The sequence below is a fragment of the Orycteropus afer genome, unplaced genomic scaffold (assembly GCF_000298275.1).
Source record: "Orycteropus afer afer isolate SDZICR_OR568_19922 unplaced genomic scaffold, OryAfe1.0 scaffold00006, whole genome shotgun sequence".
Lineage (NCBI taxonomy): Eukaryota > Metazoa > Chordata > Mammalia > Tubulidentata > Orycteropodidae > Orycteropus > Orycteropus afer.
This window is the reverse complement of record NW_006921593.1, coordinates 2,128,209-2,137,354: the sequence shown is the minus strand read 5'-3', so window position 1 is coordinate 2,137,354 and position 9,146 is coordinate 2,128,209.

Below are 9,146 nucleotides of genomic sequence, written 5' to 3'. Positions count from 1 at the left end.
CTTGTTTTCATTTTCTTCAGCTTCAACTTGAGCTTGCATATGAGCAATTGATGGTTTGTTCCTCAGTCAGCTCCTAGCCTTGTTCTGACTGATGACATTGAGTTTCTCCATCACCTCTTTCCACAGATACAGTCAGTCTGATTCCTGTGCATTCCATCTGGCAAGGCCCACATGTATAGTTACCATTTAGGTTGTTGGAAAAGATATTTGCAATGAGTTAGTTGTTGGTCTTTCAAAATTCTACCATGCAATCTTTGGCATAATTTCTTTCACCCAGCACATATTTTCCAACTATTGATGCTTCTTCTTTGTTTCCAATTTTCACATTCCAATCATCAATAATTATCAACATATCTTGATTGCATTTTTGGTCAATTTCAGATGGCAGAAGTTGGTGAAAATCTTCAATTTCTTTATCTTTAGCTTCAGTGCTTGGTGCTTAAATTTGAGTAACAGTTGTATTAACTGGTCTTCCTTGTAGTCGTATAGCTATCATCCTATCACTAACAGCACTGTACTTCAGGATAAATCTTAAGGTGTTCTTTTTGATGATGATGAAGACACCATTCCTCTTCAACTGGTCATTTCTGGCATAGTAGACCACATGACTGTCTCATTCAAAATGGCCAATACCAGTCCATTTCAGCTCACTACTGTTTAAGATATTGGTGGTACTTTCAACAGCTTCATATGCATGTGAAAGCTGGACAGTGAATAAGGAACATCAAAGAAGTGATGCATTTGATATGTGGTGTTGGTGAAGAATGCTGGAAATACTATGGACTCCCAGAAGAACAAACATATCTGTCTAAGAAGAAGTACAGCCAGAATGCTTCTTAGAAGCAAGAATGGACAGACTTCATCTCATGCACTTTGGTTATGTTGTCAGAAGAGACCAATCCCTGGAGAAGGATATCATGCTTGGTAAAGTAGAAGGTCAGGGGAAAAGGGGAGGACCCTCAAGGAAGTGGATTGACACAGTGGCTGTGACGATGAGCTCCAGCATAGCAAAGGTTGTGAAGATGACACAGGACCGGGCGGTGTTTCATTCTGTTGTACATAGTCTTGCTCCAAGTTGGAGGAGACTTGAAGCCATCTAACAACATCATCATCATACCTGTCTTGGCTATAAAGTTATTTACAGGTTTCAACTTCATTTAACATTATCATTCTATCTTCTAACGCTTCCTGGACCAAGGCATCTTCCCTGGGGCCTGCTACTTAAACATTCTTAACAGGCACCAGGCCTGTTAGATATCTTTATCTAGGTTAGAAATCTTGACTCTTGACTTCTTGTTTTTCAACCAGTAAAACTTTGGTGAAAATGCTGAATGGTTTCTTTAGGAATGTAGAAACGAAAATCTTAGTTTAATTAAAAAAAAAAAAAAGAAAGTTTTAATTTAGGTCTGAAGTCACCCAACTCAGATGTGCCAAATGCAATGCACTGCCGTTGAGTTGGTTCCGACTCATAGCGACCCCTCCTTGGGTTTCCCAGGCGGTATCACTACGGAAGTAGATTGCCCAACCTTCCTTCCGAGGAGTGGCTGGTGGGTTTGAACTGCCAGCCTTCTGGGTAGCAGTCAAATGCCTTAAGCACTGTGCCACCAGAGCTCCTAGCATCTCCATTTTTAAGATTCGCACTTACACAAGGGAGGAACCTATTATAACTGAAAAGATCATGAGTGAGTTTAACTTGTCAGTCAACTTAAAACCATATCTACCCATGACTTTCTTCAACAAAATGAAACAATTCGTTGTATTTGTAACATTATATTCTTCTTGGCATCCTTGGGTGGTGCAAATGGTGAAAAGGTCAGCTGATAACCGAAAGTTTGAAGGCTTGAGTCTACCCAGAGAGCCTGAGAAGAAAGGCCTGCAGTCGACTTTTGGGAAAATAACCAATGAAAATGGATGCCAGTTCCATTGTAACACACATGGGGTATCCATGAGTCAGAGAGGATTCCACAGCACCTCGTTACTCCCACCCAGTGTTTGTTGTTCCCTCCCTCTTAGACATACTTTGGTCGTGTTGTCAGAAGGGACTTTACTTGGTAAAGTTGGGAAAAAAGAGGGTCAGCGAAAAAGGGGAAGACCCCCAATGAGATGGATTGACACAGTGGGTTTGACAATGGCCTTAAACATGGCAACAATCATGAGGACAGACTGAGCAGTGTTTCGTTCTGTTGTACACAGGGTCACTATGAGTCAGAACCAACTCAAAACACCTAACAACAACAGCGACACTGTCCTAGAGGAAATGGGTCAGTATGTTCTTGTGTATCTGGTAGGTGGATAGTTTCAGGGGAAATGGATAGCATCAATGTTCTTTGTACCATGCTTTAAAAATAATCCTGTAATTGCTGTTAAAGGGGGATTAGGCTAACTCAGAATGTGAAAGGGATGTATTTCAGCTCATTCAAAGGGAAACTTTCCAATGGTCAGAGAGTTCATAGATGGACGGACTGTCTGAAAATGTAGTGAGTAGCCATGGGATGTGTACAAAGAGAGGCTGGAAGCCATCAGTTGCTGAAGAGGTGATTCCAAATTTGAGGAGAGGGGTTCAGGCAGCTGTTGTCTAAGATTAAGACCCTGTGAGTCTATGGATGCAGACAGCCTGAAGGAGGCCATCTTGTCATCATGGAGGTAAGTGAACAAAGGAGAGAGAGTCTAGGCAGGAAGGAGCTTGGAAGCCAAGGATGGTCTTGGCTGACAAAGTGTTCTGTTAGCTCAGCACCCTACAGCTGGCCTGGCCTGTGCTCCTCCTCGGGGCAGCGGTTGTCACCAGGCATGCATTTCCAGACTGCTCCCATCTCTGCTCTGCCATCTCTGTTGGGAGGCTCACATTTTTCCCTGGCTGTGCTGCTAAGCTAAGGTGTAAGGTGGGCTAGGGAAGCCTCGTTTCAGTCTCAGCTTTGCTCTTGACCCTGCTGGATGGAGTGCAAGGCACCTGGGTTTCTCCAGCTGGAATCCAGGACGCCTACTTTGCTCATCACCTCATTGGAGGTGCTACAAAGGGAACCTCTGGAAGGGACTTGATAGCCCAACTCCTTGGGAGCTACCAGCTAGCCTACACACCAGAGCAGGGGTAGGGGGCGGGCTCACGAGGGTCCTTTCAGTCTTTCTGAGCCTCATTTTCCTCACCTGTAAAAGAAAAACAGTAATGCCCAGCTTTTGGGATTGTGTGATGTTTTCATTAGAGGTATGGTCCCCAAACTTAAGCCTGTATGAGCATCACCTGGAGAGCTTTTTAAAGCCCAGATTTCTGGGCCCCACCAAGAGTTTCAGATTCACTAGACTTGGAGGCTGAGGTTTGAAATTTCCTAACAAATTCCCAAAATGATGCTGATGCTGCTGGTTCGGGGACCACGCTTTGAGAGTAACTGGACTAGCCCAGTAGTTGGTCTAACATGAGTTTGCCAGCCCCTCCAGGCCAGGGACCAGCTCTGATCCACTTCCGTGTCTGCTAAATGGCTGTTCAGCACCAGGCACATAGCATGGGCCCTTGGTAAGCACCGTTTGTACTGAGTAGTCCATGGAAGCCAAGCAGGCTCCTCCAAGGCTCTGAGGCTCTTTCGCAAGGGTTGGCAGTGTGTTCTGATTGCCACGGCAACCACCGGCAGTCAGGGGTTTGGGAAAGGTAATCATGGACTCTATGCAATATTGGGCAGAGAGAGCAAAGGTCTTAGCCCAGCAGCACATGGACAAAAATGTGACAGGAGAAAGAAAGGGAGGGTGTGGCTTTCAAGGTCTCCCCTCACCCAGAAATTTCTTCAGAAGCTTGCCTGCTTTCTGGTGCCCAAATGTAACAAGCTTAAACTTTGGTTGCATAACAGGAAGAGGAACAAAGGGAAGAAGGGGGTGGAGATACAGGGAGGAGGAGAAAGGAAGGGATCCACATTCCTGGGAACCATTGTGCGCTGGGCCACTCCACACACAGTCACCCATTTGGTCCTTACCCAAACCCTCCCAGTCAGGGTTTCAAGGCTCCTAGAGCCCACACGACTCTTCCAAGGTCCGAGGTCACCCAGCTGGCCGTGCCTCCAGTTGCCGGTTTTGGAAATCTGATCTGCTGTCACTAAGGGTCATGGCGGTTCCTTTGCACCAGGACTACCTCTTAGGTGTTGAACTTTGGACAAAATTAAAAGGACCTAGTCAGGAAAAAGGGTGAGGCAGGGAGACCAAGAGGGAAATCTGGAGAGATGTTTTTGTTTTTTATTTAAACACCTCGGGGAGCCAGGCTGAGCAACCTTAGCCTGCTCTATATGGGCTCTGGTTTTTGGATCTATCCTGACTTTAGGTGCCCTACCCCTACTCCCAGTTCTTGCCAAGATAACCCACTAAGGTCTCAAATCTTAGTGTGAAGCTTATTTAAAATTTTATGTAGAATGAAGTTGTCTATTTATATAGTTATTTGAAATGAAACTTATTTAAAACGTCAACTTCTGCCTTGCCTTGACAACTCACACACATCTGGTTAGTAATTGAAGTGGAATTTGGCCCTTGGTATCCAAGCCACTGGAGATTCTGGTCTAGTGGCTGGGGATAAGGGTGCCCTGGTGACTGGCAGTTTTAACAAGCCCTGTATTGATTCTGACACAGGTGGTTCACAAGCTGCCCTTTGAGGTATCCACAGTCTTGGCTTTCCCCCTGAGCATTCCCAGTCCTTTCTGGGACCCCCATGTTTCAGGGGCTTCTGGGCCCAGTCCCAGCCGTCCATGCCCTGTCCTTCTTTCAGCTGTTCCATGTGTTACCGGATTGCCTGAGACCCTGAGCAGGGGTGCCTTCAACTGACAAAGAATTGAACAGAAGAGGCAAAATGTCCATACAAACCCAAGTTTATTAAAGAGAGAGGAGAAAGGAGGGGCTCTCGAGGGAGAGACAGAGAGGGGCTTTCAGCTACTCCTAGCCTCCAGCCTCTCTCCAAAAAAAGGGACTCCTAAAGTTTATAAGGGAGCTCTGGTAGCATAGTGCCTACGGCATTTGACTGCTAACCAGAAGTCTGGTGGTTCAAACCCACCAGCCACTCCTCAGAAGGAAGGTTGGGCAATCTACTTCCGTAGTGATACTGCCTTGGCAACCCAAGGAGGGGTCGCTATGAATCGGGTCTGACTCAACGGCACATGAAAACAACAACAACAAAGTTTATAAAGGGTCTTCGGCAGGAAGGAGGCATCATCTTTATTCATGAAAAGGATGGGGTTCTAAGGTTCAAGTTATGCATGTCTCAGGACCCCAGTCCAAGCCCCAGTGAGAGATCCTTGTTCTCGCCTACCTCTGGGGGAAGGTCACTTTGTCGGTCACCTTGACCTTTACTGCTCACGCTCTGGACCTGGTGGGTGCCTAACGAGAGACTTAAAGAAACAATCTGTCGTTTTATCAGCATTTATAACTAGTCAAGCTTACGGCCTTTAATTTGTGGCCTCTTTATCTCACCCAAACCCCTGGCTTGCCAACTATTCGGTTTTCTGGCCAGCATCCAGAATTATGTGGTGGTCTGCACACAGGCTTAAATGTCAAGGGCATTGAGTCAAGGGCCTCTTTGACCTAGCAAGCCAGATCCCCTGCCTGTCTCACATGGGGGTAGATTTATCTACTCCCCACAGAGCGGTCTCCATATATGATTCACAGCAGGGCCACACGCATCTTGCTTAGTGAGCCCCACAGCAGGGCCTCTCTGCCTGTAGTTTTTTAAGGACCTAGCTTGCGACTGGCCAGGTGGTCTAAGCTAAGAGGCTTTGGGCAGGACTGAGCCAGCTGTGCCTGACCTCAGAAAGTCAGAGCCCCTTTGTGAAAGAGGCTTGGGCAGAGACCCCTCATGTTTGTGGAGAAAGAACAGGCTCTGAAGTGTGTCAGCCACGTGGGAACGCTCCACTTCCTGGCCTCAGCTTCTTCCTCTGTAAAATGAGAGTGACCCAGGCTCCCAGCCAAACAAGAGACAGGCATAGCGGGTGAACATTGACATCGGGTAGATACACTCCTTAGAACGATCAACCATGGGAGAACAGAAGGGCAGTATTTGCACAGGGAGATAGCTCAGGGGGCAGGAATGTATAGGAAAGAAGGACACAGGGAAGAGGTAACTACAGGGAGCAAGTGGGAAGAGAGCTGTTACACTGTGGGGAATTGCAGTCAATGTCATGATACATCATGAGACAAAATGTGTATGAACTGCTGTTTGGAAAATGAATTTTGTCCTGTAAACTTTCACCCAAATCACAATATAAATAAATAAATAAATAAAATGAGAACAAGACCAACAGTTCATCCCAGAGTTGCAGGAAGTTCAGGGCCGAGGTGAAGCACAAAGTTTGGCCAGCGGCCTGGATGGAGGTTAAGGAGGTGTGTCAACTTGGCTTTATGTTTGTGTGTCAACTTGGCTGGGCCTGGTTGAGTGGCTGGGCAGCTGGTGGTAGTTATTCCCTGTCACGAGACTGGCAGTCAACTCCATGGTGAGATCTATCACAAGCAGCTGAGTAGCTGCCTTTGGGAATGTGGTCTGCTTCCTGTATATAAGGAGAAGCCTTGGGAATGGTCTCCAGCATATGGCATGCTTAGACCCTACATGTAGCCGTGTTGTTGTTCAGCAGCCTGCCATGCTTTGCCGACCTTGGGACTTACAATGGACTTGAATTAATGGTCTGCCATGTGGTTTGGTGACATCAGGACTGTGCCTTTTTTTACTTGTCAACCTTGGGCTTGGCAGCCTCAGCAGCCAGCAGCTGCCTGAGTGAAGAAAATCCTCTAGCTTCAGTGGGCCGGGAGCTGGAGGCAGAGCTGAATCCCAAGGCTGAGGTACTTTCACCCAGTTCCTGGAGCCTGACACTTTGAATTTGGACTTCTTAGCCTCCTGAACTATAAGAGAATAAACTCCTGTTTGATAAGGCCATCCCCTTTGTGGTATATTCTTGTCAGAGCGGCACCAGGGAACCAGAACAGGAGGTGATCTCTAGACTATTCTCTCCTCTCCTCTTTGATCATTGGGCCTCACCTGGTACCCACTTTACATCCTTCACAGCATTCACAAATCCATCCTTTGACCATCATAGGCCTCCGAACCTCTGAGAAGGGGCAGGGACAGGGTGTCTATCCCCCATCTTGCTGAGAAGGAAACAGATTCCTGATCCAGGGAGGGAAACAGAGACACTTGCCTGCCCGCGGCCATACATCTGGTTAGTAGTCAAAGTGGAATTTGGCCTTGATCTCCAGACGGACATCTTGTGTTTCTGTGCTTTGAAAATTGCCTCATCCCTGGCCCTGGATGAGGGTCATCACAGCCCTGTGGTTTCAGGAAATCTATCAGAGTCGTTTACCTTGAACTTTCAAGGAAACCTCCAAGGGAAACTTCAGATAAATGCTTAGCTGAAAGGGATTGGAATGCTAGCACTGGATTTTCATATCATGTCAGAAGCTGGGGTGATGTTTGTAGTTGTTGAGAAGTGGAGGGGAGGGGGACTTCACATTAGTTTATCAACCTAACATCTCTTATAGCAAACTGATCTGGAATCTTCTTTATCTTCTTATGAGTGAGTTCCTGGTCAAGGCAGCACAGCCTTGGAGATTCTTGAAGCTGCTTCGTGACTGTGAAGGCAACAGGGAGTCAGGCAGCCAGAAATAGAGGGCTGTCCTGAGTGGGAGTGTGGAGAATGTTACCACTCGGAAGTAACAGCTGAATGGACAGTGCCCCAGGGCTGAATGGGTGCCCAGGGGACACCTAATAGCTGAGGAAGGTAGGCTCCCCAGGGGTGGAGTGGGGTGAGAAGGGTTTAGAGCGCTTGGCAAGCATTTACTGAGAACTTGATGGGGGCCAGGCCTTATCACACAGTTTAAAGACTTTATTCCCAATCCCAGAATTCTCATTGAGAGCCCTGAAGCTGGTTCCCCAATCCCCACTTATTTCACTATTGTGGGTCCCTTATTTGCCTGGAAAGAGAGGCTCCTTTGAGGGTAGGGCAATGACATCTGGGCTCAAATCTTGGCTCTCCACTTACTAGTTGTGAGGCCTCAGGACAAATCCCTTCACCTCTCTGAGCCTCAATTTACTCATCTGTCAAGTGAAGATAATGACATTGCTGTTGTTAGGTGCCGTCAAGTCAGTTCCAACTCAAAGTGACCCCATGTACAACAGAACACTGCTTGGCTCTACACCACCTTCACAATTGGTGCTGTAGTTGAGTCCATTGTTGCAATGACTGTGTCAATCTATCTCACTAAGGGTCTTCTTTTCCTCTGATCCTCTACTTTACCAAGCATCATGTCCTTCTCCAAGGACTGGTCCTTCCTCATAACATGTTCAAAGTACATGAGACGAAGTCTCATCATCTCTGCTTCTAAGGAACATTCCAGCTGCTTCTTCCAAAGCAGATTTGTTCGTTCTTCTGGTAGTCCATGGTATATTTAATACTCTCCACCAACACCATAATTCAAAGGCATCAATTCTTCTTCGATCTTCCTTATGCATTATCCAGATTTTGCATGCATATGAAATGACTTTCTTTGTTCATTGGTCAGCTCTCACATGCATCTGAGGCTATTGAAAATACCATGGCTTGGGTCAGGCACACCTTAGTCTTGTTGGGTATATACATCAAAAGCATAGCATGTCTGATTGTTTTGGTTTTTGTTTTCTCTTTTTATGATATTAACAGCCATTGATAATCAATGCCTAAGCTTATTTTTCAGAGTTTCCAAAGTGGTGATATTTGAATTTATTTTTCCCTTCTTCATTTACTAGCTCAAATGTTTCTATATTACAGACTTCCCCTCACCAACTATTTGGCTACCCTTAGATACAATCTTTACTATAAAGAAAGAAATAGAAAAAGTTTGATTCTTTCCCTTTATTTACCAGTTTCAAATGATAGCATAGCTCCCTAATTTTTTAAGTCACATGAATTTAAAAATATGTTATATATTTCAGTATATATATACTCTTTACTTATCTTTAAACTGTTCTGACAATGGCTAAATGAGCCTCTTCATTTTGGATTCTCAGACTGCAAAAATGACAAGGAGGCCACATGTTCCGACCTCCTCTAATTCCACAAAGGGAAGACAGGGTTACCAGCAGTAACCCAAGGCCTATTACTGCCAGGCCAGACATGTTGCCTCCCTCCAGTCCTTTCTCCAACCGTTCCTCCCAGAGCACC